Below are 22,769 nucleotides of genomic sequence, written 5' to 3' on the forward strand. Positions count from 1 at the left end.
TTCCTCTGCCTCTCCTGGAATGTTTCCACAAAGTTTTGCCCATTGATCATTTACCTATCTTTTTCAGCTTAAGTGTCACCTCCCTAGAGAACTTTTCCAGATTACCCTATCTAAAATATAACCGTGTATTTCCTAACACATCACCCTTTTATCTGCTTTACGTAACTTACAATTGCTTCTCATATTCATTAACTTGTATATTATAATTTCCCTCCAATAAAATATAAGCTCTATGAAAGCAGAAACCATTCTGCTGTGTTCATCTTGTATCCTTGGCATTTTGCACAGCATCTGGTCTACAGCAGAAACTCATTAAATATTTGCTAAATAAATAAACAAGCAGATGCATGTATAGAAACCATATTAATGCAAGTAATTAATTTATATTTGTAAGCTGATCTATGTTAAATCCACTCCCCCAAAATAAATAATGTAGGACTCTCAAAGCAATCAGAATTCTCCAAAATCTGTTTGGAACTAGTAGACATTTTATCCCATCAAAAACTCCAAATGACTTACTTTTTTCTAAGCCACAATTTCTAAATTTCCAAATATTCTAAAATATCTTACTTATTTTCTTCTTTTTGATGTATTTTAAGCCTAAATTAAATGGAGGGATTAGAAATCAAAGTACCTGGTGTTTCCAGGCAATTGAAAAAGGCAATTTCATAGACTGTAAACTCCTTCATGAGACTATGAGCTCCTTGAGGGCATGTCTAACCAAATCTCTGAAACCCTATTAGTGCCTATAAAATGTCTCCTTGTGAATACACAGTGATAGTTTGTAGGCAGTGATGATAAATACATATACAATTTCACTTTGGAGTCTAAACTATTTACAAATTCTAGAATTAACAAAATGACTGTGGATACTTCATTTCTTTTCAGATTCAAAAATGGAATCATATTAAATGCACATTTGCTCAGCGTTTCAGGAATAATGAGTGCTGAGTACTCTCAGGTAAGTGCTCAGTGAGGCACAGTCCTGCTGTAGGCTCAAAGGAAACTGTTTAAAGTGGTAATACGTAATGCATTCAATGGCCTGATTATGTCCTAAGGGAAGACCCACCTAAAGACTTCACTTAGTGCTTAGAAATGATTCAGAAACCTGAGGAAATCAAGTCGACCAGGAGGCAAATAATGATCAGAGGCTCTGAAAGTCTTTATTTGACATTAGGAGTTTTAAATGAGAGAAATAACGCTTAAGAATACCAGGTACTGGATAACATTTTTACCCATCATTTTTTGAGTGAATATCTTAGAAGCTTAGTTTAGAACCAATAAACTCTCTCGATTTTGATTAAGAAATATTCAGAAGTATAAAACTCTTTTCCCATAAACTTTTAAAGTTAGCTTTCTGTGTTTTTTTTTCAGTCTTATGAATATTTTGTTGAACTGGCAGGGGATATGCAAGCCCCTCAGGAGACTCTTCCCTTAGGTAGTAAGTTCTGGAAAAAAAATGTTAAGAGTTGGGATCTCACAATGCTAGAATACAAGACATCACCAAAGTGATTTTGATTAAAACAGGCCAAAGAAGGCATACCAAATTATCTAGGTGATAATGCTCTGGTAAATCAGAAAATTCTATCCAGAAAGACTTATCAGGTATAAAGACGATAAGAGCGTTAAAGGCAGTCATAAAGCAGCTTGTTAGACCATCATCAAGGACTACTATTCCCTTTAGGTGAGTATATCACTTATTTGAGGGGGAAAAGGGGAGACATTTACCTATCCACTCCCATTCCCCACTGATCAATGATTCATGCCCACCAAGTGTTAATCCACCCAAATTTGGAGGTTGCACAAATGTGGACACCAAGAGGTGCAAGCCTGAAACTAGGTTGAACCTACAATAAGCTGTCAGAGCCCACATGGAATTAGTCCTTCCAGTGGTGCTTGAAATGAGATATCTGAGGCCAGGTGTAAGCAGCAGCACAGAGGATGTAACCAATTACACTTCCTAAGCAAGCTCCAAATTTTTGTCAACGTGGATTTAAAAAGATCCTGCAATAAGGGTGCCTGGGTGGCTCAGTAGGTTAAGCTTCTGACTCTTGATTTCAGCTCAGGTCATGATCTCACCTTTTGTGGTGAGACCCCATGTTGGGCTCTGCACACTGACCGTGTGAGCCTGCTTAGTATTCTCTCCCTCTCCTCTTTCTCTGTGCCTCCCCTGCTCACATGCTCTCTGTCTCTCTCAAAATAAATAAACTTAAAAAAAAAATCCTGCTATAAATAAATAAATAAATAAATAAATCTTGCTTCAATATGTATATTTATGTGTGTGTGCACACAACAATACTACCCTATTAAGAACTCTAGTTTTTTTGTTTGTTTTTTGTTTTTTCTGTTCTAATCTTGGCAAAAATGTTGCCCTAGCCCAGCCCTTCCAATCAATAAACTTCTCATAGCTGTACAGAATTTTCAGTGACAGCCAAATACTATTTAGTTCTTCACACACACGAAAAGATACCTGTCAGATAAAATCAAGCATGGTTCACTTCATTCAGAAAAGAATATGTATGGCTGTAGAATGTTTTGTGTGCATTAGTCCCAATTCTGCTCTCCCTTTGCCTCAGAAATGATGAAGTAAAGACCTTGAAGATTTATAGCAGCAACAAAAATTTTTCTACATTTTAATGAGAATTTAAGATTATGATTACACACATGTTGTTTTTCTTCTCTGTTTTTTTTTTATTATTTCCCAAGTGATTTGGAATCATATAAAGTGCAAAGGTTTTCCTCTGTTTATCAATACCAGGGCCAAAAAATGCACATTCACAGCATTTTATGTTGTAAAATTTTGGAAATATGCAGATAAGTTTCCCATAGTGGATGCAATTCTAAAACTGTAATTATTTATTTCTAGATTTGTAATAAACATTCTTAAAGAATACATTTTCAAAAATCTGAATAATAGCAAAAAAAAAAAAAAAGCATGAAACAAAATGGTGATAGGGCAGGTCAGATATTAGCCTTACCAGATAGCAAAACTTAATCCAAAGCCATCCAAGGTAGGAAGAATAATGGCCTCCAAAAGCTGCATCCTAATCTACACAACCCCACTGATTATATTACATGGCAAAAGGGATTTTGCATGTGTGATTAAAGGTAAGGACCTTGAGATGGAGAGATTATCCTAGATTATGCAGGTGAACCTGATCTAATTACTTGAGCCTTTTTGAAATAGCCTGACCTTAAGACAGAGGATAAGGGCCCTGAGGATAGCATTGTAGTCCTATTTAAATGGAGTAGAGAATCTTTCAGGCTGCAGAGAACCAGAGAGATGGCAGCCTGCAACTGATTTTACCTGTCATTGCCACCTTGGAAGACAAAGGAAGGAATTCCATGAACCAAGGAATGCCAGTATTTTCTAGAGCTGAAAAAATGCATGGAAATAGTTTTTCCCAGAGCCTCCAGAAAGGAACACAGCCCTGATTTTACTGCAGTGAGACCCATGTTAGACTTCTGTCCTCATAAGTATTAAGATACTATCTTGATGTTATTTAATTCACCAAATTTTGGTAATTTGATACAGAAGTAATAGCAAGCTAGTACACCATTATAATCAGTTCACTGTGATATTAGAAGAGGAATAAATAGCAAACAGGTGAGTGAAATATAAGATAATGTGGAAATAGATCCCAGTTTACATAAGAATTGAGGATTTGTCCAAGATGGCCATTCCATTCAATGTGGAAAAGGAAATGGTGACAGAGTTACACAGCTGAGCTGGTACAAGTTCTATCTACCTGGAAGAAAATAAAACCAAGTCCTTATCTTGGACCAAGAATAAGGAAAAATTCTTGGTGGATCTTAGCTTTAATGAAAAAAAGTGAGTAATATAAATCTTATAAGAAAAACTAGATTATATCATACACAACAAATACATAATAGGTTGTTGACATGGTTGTGGGGAAAGATGATTTGGATGAGGAAACAGGGGAGACAACTGAAAAATGAAAACAAAAAGGAAGATTTATTTTAAAAGTATGTATGATATGGGGTGCCTGTGTGGCTCAGTCAGTTAAGCGTCTGACAGGCTCAGGTCATAATCTCGCGGTTCATGAGTTTGAGCCCCGCATCCGGCTCTGTGCTGACAGCTCCCGCAGGCCTGGAGCCTGCTTAGGATTCTGTGTCTCCCTCTCTTTCTGCCCCTTCCCCACTCATCCTCTTTCTCTCAAAATAAATAAGCATTAAAAAATGAAAGTATGTATGATATAATAACAATTATATGTAAAATTATTTGTGTACATATAAATAACTTCTAATAAAGCATAAAGACAATTCTTTGAATATTTGCATCTCTTTCCTGTCTTTTGGCTTATTTCAATTTTTCATATTGTTTTAGTGATAAATGAAGAAGATCTGAACATTGTATAAATTACTGTGAGTTAGTAATATATTCAGATTCCATAGAACACAAAGTATAAAGAAAGAGGCTTTTAGATACCGCCTTCTTAATGTTCTCAAAATGTCCACAGGTTGTTCAGTATTATTAGATGTTCACTCAAAACCCTTACTTGCCTAGAGTATCTCTGATCCCTGTTTTATCATCCTTCCTCTGCTCTGTGCTGACAGCTCTCCAGTTGAAATTATCTTCTCCTTGCAGTCAAATTTTAACAATCCAGTTATCTTTTTTCTCTCTTTATTATTCATCTGTCTTAAACCAAATGAGAGGATTTTTTTTTTTCCGGTGGGACTTACTCTCTACACTTTTTCAAAATGAAAGTAACTTTCTTTATTGTAGAATTGAATTCATATCAAAAAAGGTCTGAACCCCATTTAAAAGACGGTTTTGTAAGGAAAGAATTGAAAGGATTTCTTTATGAAATAGCTTCACCTTAAGACAGAGGATAAAGGCCCTGAGGACGGCATTATACGGAATCTCAAAGGTACTCTTCTAAATAATGCTAATACAGCTAAAAAAAGGCGGGGGGGGGGGGGGCGGTATGATGCAGAATTTAGAAAGCACTGTCTCAGGAGAAACTAGGCACCACTTATCACCCAGGATGGCAGTGGCCTTCCTGTCTAGTCTACGGTCTAAAGAAAGGCCTAATGAAGACAGACAATAGACAAAGAGCATTTGAGGAGAATGATAGAGAGAAGAAAAAGGAGGGAGCAAGAGAAGAAAAATAAGATCAGGTGAAAGTGATAATACAACTCTCCACGGAATAAATCTACTTGCTAACTCTAACCTGGTCCAAAGCTTCATGTTTAATAAATCCATATTGTGAAATACTGTGAGGTAAAATGGAATTTGGAAATGAGAGCTCCCTGGGAGCAGAGCAGATACTCCAATCGGGCCATGTTTTGTGTGGTCATGTTTTGTGTGGCCTGCAATGTTTAACTGCAAAGTGATTTTATCAGACATCATGGATAGAGAGATATCAGACCACTAGTGCTATAGAGATAAATGCTACTCTATCCTTTTCCTGCACTCAATGGCAACTCATCTGGTTATTAATCAAAGCTTCTTTGACATAACTCTGGTGGATGAAGTGGGGGGAGGGAGAAAGACACTGAAGTGTGAAGAAGTGGCGATATGGCTGACATTCTTCAAGAAGCAGTGACTCTCAGAGATGATTGGCATCTTGAATTTCTAGGAAAATGCTTAGCCTCCTCAGCTCTGGATTTCTGTTTGAAATTCAGAGGAAAATTGACTGAACATAATACTGCTGCCAAATTTAGAAACTTGCGTACATATTCTGCAGAAAATATCATGGGCTATTTAGAGTCTACTTTAAATATCTATAGATTATATTTCCAGTTTAATACCTGGGGCATTAACTCTATTCATTTCACCAGCTTCAGTGAATTTCACTTTTAGAACATAACACTGCATTGAAAATGTGTCCTCTAACCTATGATATTTATGTATCATTTAATATGAAATTTATGAGGTTCCATTTCTGATTTCCAAATAGATGCAAATTAGTACACAGAGTATTTACATTCCTTCATTTCTAACCCACATACATAAAGTTTGACTTTAAAATGCCACTGTGCTTGTCTGTTTCATAGAAGCTGTATGTATTTGTGCGTCCTTTGTATCTCTAGCACACTCTGGATTTCACTTTTTAATTTAATATTGGGCAAGGATCGGCTATAAAAATACTATGCTATCCAGGGTAGAAACGAATTGTTTTTTTTTCTTTTAATTCCTGAGATATTTATAGGTTAAAGTAGAATGTGTAACTACATTATCAGCTAACATTTTCATGTCTTTGGAGATTAGCAGTTAAAAATCTATGAAATCTTTTTGCTACTCAGATAACATTCTAGGTAGAGGAGATATTTTGGTCTGCTCCATTTACTTTGTTCAGAGAGGAAAGATCTTCAGAAAAAGAGTGTCCTGTTTGTTGCAGATAAGTAAATGTTTGTTTGAACAAAATAGCTATATTCTCTTTCTTTTAATAAGCATTTTAGGTTGGCTAAATACCGTGAACTATTTGCACTTCCACAGGTGATATGTTGGTGGTGAAATGCAAACCTATGACTTAAAATCATAAGGAATTTTCAGAAAATTCCTTTCCAAGGAAGTGGATGACAGTGGTTGGACAAATCTCCTTTGAATGTAGTCACTGACTTTGCAATAGTGATTGCAAAGGGGAAACCTGCTGTTTAGGAACCAGTAGTTTTTGTGCACAATTTGGGCAAAATATTTGAAATGTCAGTAATTTGGGGATATTATTGTTGATATGCTATACAAGTAATTCTGCTTCAGGAATTGAAACACAGGAAAGTGACATAAATACTTTAAGAAATATACTAAGACAGTGTGTATGTCTTCTACACCTTCCTCACTTTCTTCCCAATTGCATCTCATGCAAAGCTGTTTATACTTACGACTTACCTCTTTTTTGTCTTCTGATAAATTTGTGATATGTAATCTGTTCTTTGGCTTCCAAAAAAAAAAAAAAACAACAAAACCATTCATTCAGCCAACAAGATGCCCTTACCATACTAATTATTGGTCTTGAGCTGTATAAAAACTGTATTGAAATGGTCTGAGTTAAAAAAAACTACCTTTTTTTTAAGTGAAAGATGAGTATTTAAAAATGTGTTTGCATAAAATATGAATAAAAAGTAAGCTAGTACAAGCAGATAGAAAAATAATTGATCTTCTCTCTCAGATTTAAGATAAAATCAAATCACTACAAGAATTCAGGACACTTGGATTCCATGTCCTGCTTTTGTCACTAGGTATGTGAGGGGGACAGTAATGTCCCCATTCCTCCATTTCTTTCCTTGTAAAATAAGGCTACTAATTTTTAACCTTATTTGATAAAATTATTATGAAAATCAATTTGTAAAAATGCTCTGTAAACAGTGAAGGCATAGACAAATACAAAGTGGCATTGTGGTAATTCCCAGATTTTTGAATCATGTTTTGTTGTCAACTTGGAAGGAAACAAATTCCAAAAACTTCTCCTATGAGTATCCTCTAGATTCTGATTTTTTTTCTTTCTCATTAGCATACAAGAAATTTAGCAGGTTATATCTAAGTGTATGCTATGCTAAGTGTATTCCTCCAGAATCTAGAGCTCTAAGTCAGTGAAACTTTAGGAATTAAAACATCATGGCCGAATGGAGAATTTTGCTTTTGCGGTTTCTACTCCTTTCATCCTACACTTTGTTTGCTTGTTTTTATTGCCTCATTAAATAGCTCCAGAATACAGGTTAATACTAATATCACAGGAACTATTTTCCAACAGATTTTCAACATTTTACAACTTGAACTCAATGATACAGGAAAGATTCATGCTCTGTCCTTTTTTATATCTAAGTATTCATAAGTTTACAGAAATCTACTTTGAAGTTATAAACAAGTAGGTGCAGACTTGAACATACAATATTCCTGGACCTTCTGATAACATTTTGTCTGAAACAAAAAGTAAAATGCGTTTATTTCCATTTATTGTGAAGAACGGTATTTGACAATTTTTTTTTTTTTTTGGCCAAATAAATAGACCTCACGTCAGTTCAATAAAGATTTTTTATCCTATATCCTAGGAAATTTGGACCACTGATACCTTTTAACAGTATAATACCGTTAATTTTTAAGTTAATTTATTTATTTTGAGAGAGAGACAGAGAGTGAGCATGAATGGGGGAAGGGCAAAGTGAGGGAGAGACATTATCCCAAGTAGGCTCCACGCTGCAAGTGCTGCCATTGCAGAGTCAGAAACTGAGAGATGATGACCTGAGCAGAGATCAAGAGTCTGATATTCAACCAACTGGGCCACTCAGGCACCCCAATACTGTTAATATTAATAGAGAACTTTCTTAGCAGTTCGGGATCAAGTCATTTATATCTTTCCACTGCTAATAAGAAACCAATCATTGGAGGGGCGCCTGGGTGGCTCAGTCGGTTAAACGTCCGACTTCAGCTCAGGTCACGATCTCGGGGTCCGTGAGTTGGAGCCCCACGCGCTGGGCTGATGGCTCAGAGCCTGGAGCCTGCTTCGGATTCTGTGTCTCCCTCTCTCTCTCTGCCCCTCCCCCATTCATACTCTGTCTCTCTCTGTCTCAAAAATAAATAAACGTTAAAAAAAAATAAAAAAAAAAAAAAAAAAGAAATCAATCATTGGAGATAATTGAAATCCAGAAATCAAGATTTTAGAATAGAATCATACATTAATATCCTAATACATACACATAAATAAGTATTTATCACCCAAACAAGTATATTTATTTTCTATCATACCCATTAAGGTACATTATTTACTGATTCTATAATAATTCTACAAATATTTTATTAGCTTTCAGATTGTAGGAAAACTTGGTAAATATGTCAAAATTTTCAAGTGTCTTAAGAGTGATAAAATTAAGCAATATATTGAGGTATATTTTTTATGCACTTGAATTTCATTCTTATATTTTCATTCTGGGTTTATTTGTTTTCATTGTTGTTTTCTCTTTTTTTTTTTTTCTTTTCCTTTTCTTTTTTATCTTCCCTGCTATTCTTTCCATCTTTCCCTAAGTAAATTATTTCCCCTGACCTGATAATAAAATATATATTTTACAGTTATTCATTGAATACAAAATGCCCATTTCTCCCATCAAGATAGACCATTTTACCCACCAAGCCTTTAATTTACTTCTTACCACATTATGATGAAACATGTAGACTATTTTTTTTGCCTTATCTCTCTTCTGCTCTTTTCTCAGCCTCACTTCTAAAAATAAGTTAGAATGTTTTTGTCACTCCCCTCTTTGACCTGCAAGCCATTGCTAATGCAAAGGTTTGGTGAAATTATTTAGAATTTTTAGGTATATGTCAATATTGGAAGGTCTCTTATTACATATCCCTTTTGTTACGTATCTTTATTTAGGAAAGATATTACATATTCTTAGTGTATTTTACTTATTTAGCCTTAGTTATAAAAGATGGTGAGAGAAAGATTAGTTGCTCACTGTTTCCTCTTTTCTTTCATATCTTAAAGCATTTGTTCTAGTTCACATTTTTTAGTTGGTCCAAAGACTATTCCTTAAATATTTTCTTCAATGGAGTTATATGGATGTATTTTCTGGGTTGTTACATATCTTCGTTTTTTTTTTTTTTTTCCTGGCAAGTTAGCATATAAGGATTCTCAGACTGCAAACCTTCTTGCTTTGCAGTTCACAGATGCTTTTAGTATTCTACCTTCCAGGGCCACAGATGAGAAGTTCAATGCCAGTCTGTGATTTTTTTCTATTTGCTTTAAAGCTGATTTTTTTTCTTTCTCATTAGCATACAAGAAATTTAGCAATTATATCTAAGTGTATGCTATTTCTCTTCAGTCTGAAGGCTGGTAAACCATTAATTAATGGGTCTCAGATTTCTCTTAACCTCAGAAAAATTTTCTTCCATGATTTCTTTGTAAGTGTGTCTAACATTTAGTCCTCTTTTCCCCCTGGAACTATGTTAATTGTTAATTGCTTGTTAGGTCACCAGGAATCTATGTTCTATGTCATTTTTTTTCTTTCTTCTCATGATTTCTACCTCTATATAATTTGCCTTTATCTTGGAGCTATTTCTTGCACTTCATTGGGCAGCACACTGATTCAGTTACCAAGTGATGTATCATATCTTCAAATCAACTATTAAATTGTTTCAATGACAAGTCACAGTTTCATTTTAAACATTTATTTTATTTTATTCTGTTAAATTTTAGGTATGAAACTTTCTTTTCCTTATGTACTTTTGCTAGTATATTTTGTTCGAGTGGTTGTTAGTCTCATGCTGCAGTTATGTTTTGCAGGGTAAATGTTATTCTCACCAGACTGATCACTCTTTCTGAGTGCTGTTCATTTTAGATGGGTTGTAACTTGTCAGGTTGAGCTCCAGGGGCTCAGGTATGGTTGTTGTTACCAAGCAACAAGAGTTCCACAGGGGCTTTGAGACAAAACATCACTTCCTTGATGGTCTAGTAGTGAGCAAAAAGGTAGGTTTCCAGGCTTCTCTGAACACCCCAAAGGATCCTCTCTGGTCTGCCTAGATCATCTATGCCCTGGATCTCAGAAGGCTTGGCCCAGCTGTCCATTGGCTTTGTACCCAGAGGAAACAGATATATTTGTGTCCCTAAGATATCTACAATTCTCTAAGAACCAATAACAGCCCATAATGCTCCATCTTTCATACTTCTTTCAAGGCTTCCAGTGACCAGTGTTCTCCATGTAACTCCAACAAAATCCAGGCTTCACTTGCTTATACTCATCCACCTGAAGGCACAAACTACCATGAAGCTCAAGGGAAGAAAATATTTTGGGGCTGGAAGTAGAGGAAAAAGGGAGTGTATGTTCAGACTGCATATACCTTATTTGTTCTCAGAACTCTACCGAAGTGTTAAAAAAGGAAAAAAAATAACTGAATTATACAACTTTTTTAGAGTTAACCTATATATGATCAGATCATAGTATTGTAAATTTATATATATGTGTGTATATATATATATATATATATATATATATTCATATTTATAAGGATGCATTTATATTGACCCATTCAAAATGGCAGATTATGAGCGCTGGGTGGCTCAGTCAGTTAAGCATCCAACTTCGGCTCAGGTCATGATCTCATGGTCGTCGGGCTCCGTGCTGACTTCTCAGAGCCTGGAGCCTGCTTTGGATCCTGTGTCTCCTTCTCTCTCTGCCCCTCTCCCACTTATGCTCTGTCTCTCTCTGTCTCTCAAAAATAAATAAATGTAAAAAAAAAGTTTAAGTAGCAGATCATAGAATTCTATTTCCAAGTCCTAGAAAGATAAGTGATCTTTTTAATTTAACTTTCTTCCTTGTGTTTTGTATTTTTCTAGTTTTCTAGCATGTGTAGAAAGTACATGATAGTGTGTGTGTGTGTGTGTGTGTGTACACTGATATAATCACAAAGGTTTTTATAACACTTTAGGTGTTCAGCATATAGGTTAAGTATTTATTATTTTAGTTTGTCTACTGGACTTTTGAAGCCCTGAGTGGGTTGCCTTTTTTGACTTGCTTTTAGATATTTCATGCATTTAGAATGTTTTGAAATCATAAATCTTTTGCTTTTTTAAATTAAGAAAGTAGTAGCTACTGAAGTTTTATCTACTGATAAAGGCTACATCCTCTATATTGAAGCCTAGCCCACTGTTATCAAATGCAGCTTTGCTTTCTGTTTTTTGTTTGTTTGTTTTTTTATCATACATGTGTGAAATTATAATTTTCAGCAGTCTACTACAGACTCCTGTTGAGAAAGAAATGTATTATCTCAGCTGGACACAACTCCACTAAAATATTGAAAATGAATGAATGGCAGAAACACTAAGTATGAAATTTAGAGTGTAACCAAATACTCCCTAGTCAACAGTGACTTAAAAGTTAATGTCACCTTCTGGCAGGTATAATATATAGGTTTTACTCAAGAAAATTCATGTTGCTAATATTTATGGCTCCTTCTCCATTTCTTGCAATAAAGGAATTCTACCTTTTTTTAAAAAATATAGAACTTAATTTTTAAGATCTAAATCTTATTCTTAGATTTTATGTAAGGGAGTATTGGACATGAAATCAATCTAATATTATTATTTGTAAGGACAGAAAAAGTCAAGGAACAAAGTTTTATCTATTTAGCAGTAGGACTAAGGGACATGGAAGTCCAGAAGACTGCAAGGTATTTTTCTCAGAGTGGATATTTTTAATCTCTCCTAAACTTCCCAGAAATATACACAGACATTTGCTTCAGTGGAATCGGAGACCCATATTATTTCCCCTTCTATTGTATCTCTTACATTGAACTTTACATTTTATTTTCACATGTTTGATCTCTCATTAAGCTATGGGTTATTTCAGGGAAAATGCTATAGCTTACTGTTTTTGTGTCCTTAGTAAGGCACACAGCTTAAATAAATGAACAAATACTAGAGTAATCTGCAGCAGATTGCAAGAATCTAAGAAAATGGGCAACCACACACAGAAACAAAAAACAAAAACAAAATAAAAACCCCAATCAACTATATAGAACAAGCAAAGGAAACAATTACCAGATTTTAAAGATATTGTAAAAGAAAAAAAATGGAATTTTGTTTTGTCTTTAGTAACTTTTCTGTTATATGTTATCATATAGGTGCTTTAAATTTACATGTCATTACCACAACAAAAGTAGGATCTAGTAGAAAACATTCACACGCACCCATGCGTGCGCATACACACACACAATAAATGTTATCTCCTGTATCAGTCAAAATTATGCTGCAACTAACAAATTGTGTGGCAGAAATTTCAATAAATTAGAGTGCTATTCATTCATGCAGGCAATTCTGGACTGGTTTAAAGCCTCTTTAAAGTCATCAAGAAAGCAGGATGATTTTGTCTTTCTGTTCCACCATCAGTTGTGTTTACCATCCTCAAGATTGCTGCATGGTTCAAAAATAACTGCTGGAACTTCAGCCTTCCCAGTTGTTGCCGATGAGGAGAAAGAGAATAGCAAAGGAAATTTACTTAAAATGTGTTGGTCACACATGTCTTCAAGGAGGATGTAAATGCAGCTTTTCAGCAAAGCATCTTGCCAGTATTCTAGCACCAAAAAAGGACACAAGAATGGAGGGCAGGCAGACAGCCAGAATTTCTTACCACATCACAATTCCAAAGAAAAGCTCAATTAACTGGAATAGGCCCTTGATTCAAATTGGATATATGGAAACTCACAAATAATATGTGGTACTGAATTCTACCCATTTGGAATACAGATCTTCAGATGGAAGGATAATCTATCTTTTCCAAAGGACTGCTTCTGTTTAGGTCATAAGCCTAAGTCAACTTTGCTGAAGGTCAAAGAGAATGCAAAATTCCTGCCTTTACAAATAGCAGGCCAATCTCTGATTACTCTTACTCATTCAGCCATAGTACTTACCAAGAATATAATTTTTACAAATTAGATACTATTTTAAATTTAAATAGTTTACATTTGCACAAAGGGCTGGCTTCATGGATGTATATAACTTGTGTAGTCTCATAAGATGCCAAGCTCAAAAGTGTCCTGTCCTCATTCTCCACTGTTGCCTTCTTAAAACTCTGGGGCCGCATGTTTTGAATTTGCAATAGGAATCACAAATTATGTAGCTAGTCCTTTTCCCATGTAACATAGCAGAAGAGTCCAGAAAATAATCAGAAAAAACACTATTGAATGCTTAATACCCAAGGAATAAAAAATAATTGTCCACTACTGGCTGTAGATTAAATATATTTATGTTGCCATAGGTAACATTTACTAGACATTGTAAATAGCATACAACTTAGAAACCACATAAATTGTGACCCTGGAGCTAATTAAATTCAGCATCTAATGGAGTGAAATTTATTGACAGCTCACTAAAATGAATTAAGAGAAGCACTAACTGCAGTGTGTTAAAAGTAATAAAATGTTGATTTTTTTTTCCCTAAGCTCTTGGAAGATTATTATAAAATTGCTCTAGGCCACTCAGTTAATGTGCTACACCCAATTACTATTCTTAAATCAGTGAGGACATGTCTATTTATTGAAAAGTAACTTACTTGTTATTGTTTCTAATTTTTATTCATACTTAAGAAATTGGACACTTATTAAATATTGAAATTGAGCAAGGCACATCATAGATGTCAGGTTAATGACATGCAAAGACCAATTTGCATTGTATTATCTGTTTTCAGGCACTTTTCATTTCTAACATAATTTTAGCACAGGGAGCATGAATCTATGTAACCTTCTTCCATGATTTAATTTATAAAAGCTGAAATTTTTCACAAAGAGAAGAATATTACGGGCAAATACAGACTCTTATTCACTTTATAGGGATGAAAATCCTTTTGAAAACATTCTCATGGACAGTGAAGATTATATTCAAGCCCCAACTATTCAAGGAAACAAACAAAAAAACCTCATTTGTAGCTGTTATCCGTAATCAATTCATATCATCAAGCTGCATATTATACAAAAGGCAATACCCCCTCCTCTTTTCTCTTGTAACCTAAAAAATTCAAGGAAACAAAAGGAAATAAAATGTATATAGATGATAGCACAAGGAGCTAAAATATCAATGCAATCAGAAATTTTTTTTTAAGGAAATACATAAAACTTCAATCTCAATGTCAAGGTAGAGAAACCAAGGTAGATATTTAAATGGTATAAATTAGCCATTGCTTATTCCTATAAAAGAATTGGGGTTAAGTGTTTTGTTTTAAATTAGTATTTCAGATTTTGTTTGTTTGTTGTTAATTTTTAAACCAGAGAGCTCCCTTAAAATAGTTCAATACACAGAATGTCTGGGTGGCTTAGTCAGTTAAGTGGTTAAGTGTCCAACTCTTGATTTTGGGCTCAGATCATGATCTCACGGTTTGTGAGTACAAGCCCTGTATCAGGCTCTGCATTGACAGTGCAGAAACTACCTGGGATTCTCTCCCCCTCTCTCTCTGCCCCTCCCCCACTCTCTCTCTCTCTCTTAAAATAAACTTTACAAAAGTAGTTCAATGCATGAGATCAACATTGTAAACTTTACAGCAATATTTCATGTAGGTGCGGAGAAATTATCCTAACTACTGTTAGCCTGTGAAAGGGAATACGAAGCGTGTTTTACCAAAGCCATAAGCCCATTGTTTACAGTTTGAATGGAATAGTGCAGTCCAGCTCAAAATGCCTTTTAAAAAAGCAAAAAGAAAAGTTCAGTCTTTGCTCCAATTCTTTGGCTAATTGACATGATCCTCTACTTTGTTTTATTAGTGAAGATGAATCCTTTAAAAGTTGATGATCTGGCAAAAGAATGTTATACTCATCTTGTAGTAAATGGACACAAGCTAATGTAAAACTAAATGAATGCTGAAAAATGGAGCAGCAGGAGTTACAAAAGCAGAAAACTAAAATGATTAAAAACAATCCATCAGTCCTAAAGAAATTCTGCTGTTCACAAAATTCTTAAGGAACCTATTCCTTCCTAAGGAACTATTTTTGCATTACATCAAAATGTCGTGTTTCCTACCTATAAAAATGTCATTTTATATAAGGCAATATTTTAAGTGGAAAACACATAACTTTTCACAGCCCCACATTAAAACATTGGCAAGTGACCTATTTAAAATATTCAGGCACAGGGAGCCCACCTGTGAATGCCTCCTTGTCCCCTGACTCAGGATCCTGCAGGTTCAATAATCAGTGGGGATGAAGGTGTGTCCACCTCCATTATTTGCTGCACTGACACAGAAAGATAGATTAAGATATTTAAATGTTTAGATCTTTATATTTTAGCAAATTCTTACCAAAAACTTAAATATATAAGTGTATAAATTTTAAGAAAACAAGTAATTCAACTAATCTAGAACTGATGCTTTTTGTGCTTTGTGTGAGAGGGGGCTAGAGGGGCTGTGGGGTCAAGTGCAGGTGCGATTCTTGAAGACGAAAGCTATTATCATTATCCTAAAATCAATGGAAAGTTATTGACGTATGCCCAGAAGGAGATACTCAGTACACATGGACTGGTCTTTCTCCCTAGGTACCATTACTTGAAGTAGTCATCTATGGCTGACCCACATATGACCCCAAACATAACTTCCGTGTAACTCTAACTAACCAATATATTACTAGCTGTGTAACAAACATAATATTAGGAAGATTATGATGCCCCCTCTTGAACACATTAACAGATATAAAGGTTATGTGCTTCATCTGGAGAAATAGATTAAATACACATAAGGTTCAAAATACAAAACAGAAGAAAATGGCTCGGTGCTTTAATATGAGAATGCTGAAAATGTGTTGCTGTTTTTTTTGTTTTTTTTTTCCTGTCCTGAAACATGAATATCTTATTAAAATAGTATTTTTGTAGGAAAATGCAACATTTTTCTATCTCCAACCTATAAAAGCAAGATAGAATTATAACACCAGTAAGCAGTCATAAAATAAACCCTACAGTCCATGTGTTTAAAGAAATAGGGTTTGGAACAACAGAAAGAGTGGCCCTCCTCACTACCTTCTCCTCGATATGTAGCTATATATGTCTGTATAGCTGTATACATATATATATTTTCCCCAAACATATATAACATATTATTAACATATATAACATATATTATTTTCCCCAAACAAACTAACAGCATTTCTAGAGGAAAGGGACCTTAGAGGCAAATGAGCCCTCCCTTTCACATGGAGCAGAAGTTCCTTCTACTGATTCTGCATAGCTCCATTCACGGTTGGGCACTTTATGGAACCAAAATCTTCCCTCTTTTAACAACCACCCATTACACCCAATTGGATTGAGTGTAGCAACATAGAATTAGTTTTAATTCCCTTTTAAAGTGAATTACTACCACATATTTGAATATATTTACTGTTTTCAGTTTGTTTTCTGTTGTACACATCCACACATCCAGCTCTTTCAGCCACCCCTCCAAGGCCCTGTGTGGCTGGGGCCACCCTGCGTCTCTGGATTCCTCTTGTTCCACCTTCTCTTTCACATATTATGTGCTAGCCACACCCATCTTTCTTTTTGTGCCTTTAACCCAGAACACTTGTTTCTGCCTAGGTCTTTATGCTTACTATTCCCAGTGGCCCGTGGCTCCAGATTCACATGGCTAACTCCTTTGGATCTTTCAAAGTCAAGTTCAAATGTTACCTCCATTTGTTCATAGCAGGGTTTGAAACTATTTTGTTTACTTAGTGATAAATGATAAATGATTGTTTCATCTCCCCCATAATGGAATGGAAGTTCCACAATTATGGGGCCCTTGACTGCCTTATTGACTGCTGAGTCCTATAGTTAGCAGATCAGTTCCTGGCACATAACATCTATATAATAAAAATTTATTTATGAGCAAATGTATTCTATATTCCATAAAACAGCTAGAATGTTCTTATATGATTACAAACTCAGAAGCAGTTACATCACTTTTGTGCTTACAGCTATGAAAGCCCTTTCCATCTGGGATCAATGCAGATAGTTGTTCAGGCTATGTACTACACCACTCTGTGAGTTGTTATTTAGGTAGACTACAGTGTGAACCAAACTCACTGGAGCTGTGCAATGCCAAGGCCTGTCTCATTGCTCCTCAGAGTAAATGCAAGCTCTAACACCTGGCTTATAAAACCCTCAATATCTGGTCCCACCCCTCTTTCTGCTTTATCTTTCCTCCTCTTCTCCCTTGAAATTACTCACCAAACTTCCTGACTTACTTTCAGCTCCTCATAGCACTTTGCTTTCTCTGATATTCCTTCTACAGAGAACAATTTATGCCTTTCTTTCACACTCTGGTCCTTGCAACACCATCTATTCTCACCCCAAACTTGATTAAGCACCCTTTTATATGTTCTCTTTATTTTCTTTGCTCTCCCTCCCATATCATTCATCACCTTATTGTGGTTTTCACTTGTCTGTCTTCTCCTTCCTTCTAGAAGGTGGGGACTGTATTTGTCATATTTACCATTGTATCTCCAAAATATCTGACAGGGAGCTAGATGAATTTATCACGTGAATGAGTAAGTAGTCATAACATGCTTTACATATTGTATATGATCTTGGTCTTCTTTTTTTTTTTGTATTCTCTATTTTATCATTTTCCAATTTTGAAATGTAGGACTCATATTTGATTTGTATTTGTGATCAGATTTCACCTTGTGCTGATCAATACAGAAAACAGTATTCTTATATTAATATAGCTTATTAGTATAATTCAGTATGTCACTATTTTTTTACTCAAAAAAAATCCAAAAATATTACTCTACTAAATCTGTGTTGACCAAATTCATATTTAACAAGATCATCTCATCACTATTTGATTTCATCCGTGTTTTCTATTTCTATTGCATGAATATTTTTAGCAGATATATTTATTTTTCTTAGAAATGAGCTTGGCACTGAAAAGTCTGCATAGAAATGATAAGTAAAATATATTTAGGTCCATCTCATTCTTGGTAGTCATAACTTGAACACCTTTTTGATCTTGTTTTATACCTAGTAAATTCCATGTGGCATTTAAATCAACTTAATTTCTGTGACTTTACTAGGACATTGTTACCAGATTTTTGAAGGTCGCATATTGTGACACTGATTGCCTCATAAACAACTCAAGCCTGTGGGAGCAATAAGAGGGGCATCCTGGCACTCACCTTCACCCCCCCATCCCATTTTCTGAGCATGGAAAGCAAATACATCCTACTGCTTGTCACCCACTTTTTAAAGAAAAGCCACATCCTCCCTATAATTTAGCGTTCCTATTAAAGAAATTTTCCTCATGGTTGGATCCTTTAATTTTCAGAAGCAGTGTCATTATCACAGAAATACCAGTACTAGCCCTAGAATATACATTCAAAGCAATATTACTTGCATTGACCTATTATTTAGCAAATGGCTCTCTCCACATTTTTAAAGTCAGGTGGATTCATGCTGCTACTGTAATCTGATTATAGGCTAAGACAAAATTTTAATTTATTTTAAATGGCATCAAATTCAAAATGCAAATCAATATCACTACGATAGGATCAAAATGCCTTTCGAACGCAGAGCAGACAAGGTAAGAATGATTTTCTTTGAGTATTCTCTTTTAGGTATAAAATTAAGAACTAGATATTAAATCACAGAGACGAGCTGATCTTCTTAAGAAGCTCAATGAATATGAAAGCAAAATGAACGACATGAGAGGTATTAGACTTCAGCGAGCCTGAGCAAAGAGTGGGGCAGGCTGAGTGTGTGAGATAAACATCCCAGAGAAGATGCAAAAGGGGACAGTGACTGGGGAGCTGCAGGAAAGATACCACTCTGGCAAAAGTAGACAGATAAAGTGTGATAAAGAGCTTTAAAAGGTAAAAACTCCCATCAAGTTTCAGATGGCAGATGTTACTGTATAGGAATCCAGGGTGGAATCATAGCATAAGATAGAAGAATATGCCTGATAGAAATAAATAATTACAGACGATAGAAAAGTCAAGAAAGGACTTTGTTAGTTAATACTTTATTTGAAAGCAACTGCATTAACAAGGCAATGATGAATATTCTAGGACAAACATAAAGGGCATTATTGAAATGGTAGATATCAGTCAGGAGAATTGGAAATGAGCTTTCTTCATTTAGGAACAAGAGTAGAATAACAAATGTGGAAGTGACATTTGGAGATACTAAAGATGTGACAATATGTTTTCGTATGTTACTATTTGCTGATGGACCTGACGATGCATCGCATCGCTGCAGAGGAACTTAGAGTGAATAATAGTTGACCATCTGGTTGCAAACTTTGACAGCCTTTGAGGATAGTAGTTCATAGGGAGTAAGGAGTAAAGAAAATAGAGTTTTACCAACTGTATCAAACTTATATGGGAGTAAAGGGGTTGCCTACTAATGAAGATAATTACCTCTTCTTGATAAGAGATGAAGGCACAAAGCTACAGCTGGATAATAAAAAATTCTTCTAGAGCAGAACAGCATAAAATTATATTCAATTCAGGTCCCATGCATTATTAACTCCCTCAAAATTACAGCATTGCTTTTAGTCTCTGGTGAGGCAGAAGCATGTAATGGAAAGACCACAGGCTTTGAAGTCAGATAAACATGGATTCAAAATCCAGCTCCATCATCTACACGTGTGTGATTTGGAGCAAGTCTTTTAACCAATCCTCATTTTGAAAATGAAGACATAGCTACCTATCTCACAGAGTTGCGGATGATTGGAAAAAGAAGACTTGAATTCAATATTCCTTGAACAACTATCTGTTGAATGCTACCACCTGTGAAGTACTGTGCTAGTGTCAGATTACACAAAGGTGATTGAACACAGTCTAACACCTCCTCCCCCTATGTGGCTGATAGTCTTATAAGACAGGTAGTCACTAATCAGGCAATAACAGAACTAATGTAAAAATAACTATCATGGGAGCAGCCAGGTGGCTCAGTCGGTTAATCATCTGACCCTTTAAATTTTTTTTTTTTGATGTTTATTTATTTTTGAGAGAGAAACAGAGACAGAGTGTGAGCAGAGGTGGGGTAGAGAGAGAGAGAGAGACACAGAATCTGAAACAGGCTCCAGGCTCTGAGCTGCCAGCACAGAGTCCCATGGGGGGCTCAAACTCACAAACTGCGAGATAATGACCTGAGTGGAAGTTGGACGCTTGACTGACTGAGCCACTCAGGCGCCCTAGCAGCTGACTCTTGATTTTGGCTCAGGTCGTGATCTCACGGTTCCTGAATTTGAGCCCTGAGTTGGGCTCCACACTGACAGTGTGGAGCCTGCTTGGGATTCTCTCACTTCCTCTCTCTCTCTATGCTTCCCCAGCTTGTGTGCATGTGCTCTCTCTCTCTCTCTCTCTCAAAATAAACAAATAAATTTAAAAAAAGAAATAACTATCATAGTAAATGCTGCAACAGAAACAGAGCAGATAACGTGATTATTTACTGTGCTCAGAGACGTCATGGAAGCATCTGAAAAGTGACAATTGAGCTAATATTGGAAGGATGCAATGGAGTTGAATGATAGAAGAAAAGTAAAAGCAGAGCAACAAAGGTAAGCTTTACATAAGATGACACTGGAGAGATAGGTTAAGATAGTATATGTTGGAAAGGTCAAAGTATGTGCATGGAGATAAATGAAAACGACCACTTTTCCCCTTGTATGCATTGCTGCTATAATCTGTGTCTAACCAACATGAAAACACTAAACATAACTTCTCTGTGTTCCTTAAAGTATCCCTAGCTATGTAGTAAGTGGTCATAAAAGCATTGTGAGCTACCTCTTGAGCATAGTAACACATAAAATGACAACCCTTGTACAACCTGTAATGGGATATAAAGGGGACAGTAGAAACAGGAGTGATCTCTGGGCAATGGGAAGGACCTGGGCCACTTACTTCTAGGTACCAGAAACAGCACAGCACTAGTCTCTGGACTAATTCTTTCCCTGAAGATGGTGATTCTCTCTCACGCTCATACTCCCCTGATACTTTCCCAGATTAAGATCCACTTTAACACTTGCTTTTGGCTTCTCATGTGAAGGAAAGGGCAGAGATTCTCTTAAATCTCTGGATAAGTTAATTACCCTAATTTATTCTATATGTCAGGAGAACCTAAGATATGTTAAACTAACAAAAACCTATAAAACATTTTAAGACAGCACACATTTATTCCTTGCTCATTTTTCATGACTTTCATAGGTAAGCCAGCGACTCTGCTCCACACTACCCTCTTTTGACGGGCGGGTTGAGGAAGCAACCACCATGTACGTAAATGTATGTCACAACCATACAGACCTCATTGGCTAAGTCAAATCACACGGCCACATCTGATTTCAAAGGAGCAGAGATGTGCAATTCTACAATGTTTCTGGAATGAGGAGAACCAAAATATTGATAAATAACCATATTGGCCACATAGATTTATTATCATTATGAATTCAAAGGACTAAAAATGAGTTTTTCATACTCACTTTCAGGGTTTCCTCTCCTCCTGTATTGTACTTTCTTTACCGTTTCCTTACTATTCCAGAACATTTATTAAACAACCTCTAGCTACTGCTGTTTATTTTCAATGACTCGCCTATAATATACATATCTTGTTCACCTTCTCTTGTCTTATAACTGTCTCTACACTGATACTCTCTGGAATTGATAGATAGCAGTCAAATAAACTTACTAATCAAAATGGCATGTTACATTGGTATAGAGAAGTATTTAAAAGTTACTTTGACAAATAATTTCTCATTTAATATCACAGCCAACTTGGAGGTTAATAGTGTCTTCATTCTATAGAGGAAGAAGTTGAAATTCAGATAAGCATAGTGACTAGCCAGGGTCAAGTGCTAATAAGTGAGAAAGTCCAGATTTGAATCTATGTCTAATAACAGAAAACACATTCTTTCCATTGCACTACATACCCTTAAATCTGACATCTACATTTCATTATTAAAATCTGTATATATATAAACCATTATTCTACAGATCACACAACAGAAAGCAAACAAAAGCTTAGGGGTTGATAAGTTACTGGTTGGTATGCATACTCCAGAGACTCTACTTCAAATTCATTAACTAAATGTAGGCACTCAGAGTCCCAGTGCATTAACCTCATCAGACATTGCAGATGATAACTGACCCCACCCAAATCACAGGATCCGGGAAGTATTGACATAAAATAATGGAGTCACATCTTCTAAGTAGTAAAGGGATTAAAATACAGTCAGAGATAAAAGAAGTAAAATACCCTTTCAAAATGTAAATTACTTCTTCCATAGCAACAATGATAATGTACTAATTCTAAGAGTCAAATAAATTATTCAAGGACACTGCCATTTAGTTTGTTTCTTGACTCCAT

The 22,769-nt window shown here is 35.5% G+C and overlaps 1 long non-coding RNA gene across 1 annotated transcript; it reads left to right on the forward strand.

The window, feature by feature from the left end:
• Positions 1 to 18,606: 18,606 nt before the first annotated feature.
• Positions 18,607 to 21,885, forward strand: LOC122217003. The gene is made up of 3 exons (XR_006201243.1): positions 18,607 to 18,987; positions 20,869 to 20,967; positions 21,614 to 21,885. It is a non-coding gene; the product is annotated as an uncharacterized LOC122217003 (long non-coding RNA).
• Positions 21,886 to 22,769: the final 884 nt, after the last annotated feature.

Source organism: Panthera leo, chromosome B1 (genome assembly GCF_018350215.1).
Source record: "Panthera leo isolate Ple1 chromosome B1, P.leo_Ple1_pat1.1, whole genome shotgun sequence".
NCBI lineage: Eukaryota > Metazoa > Chordata > Mammalia > Carnivora > Felidae > Panthera > Panthera leo.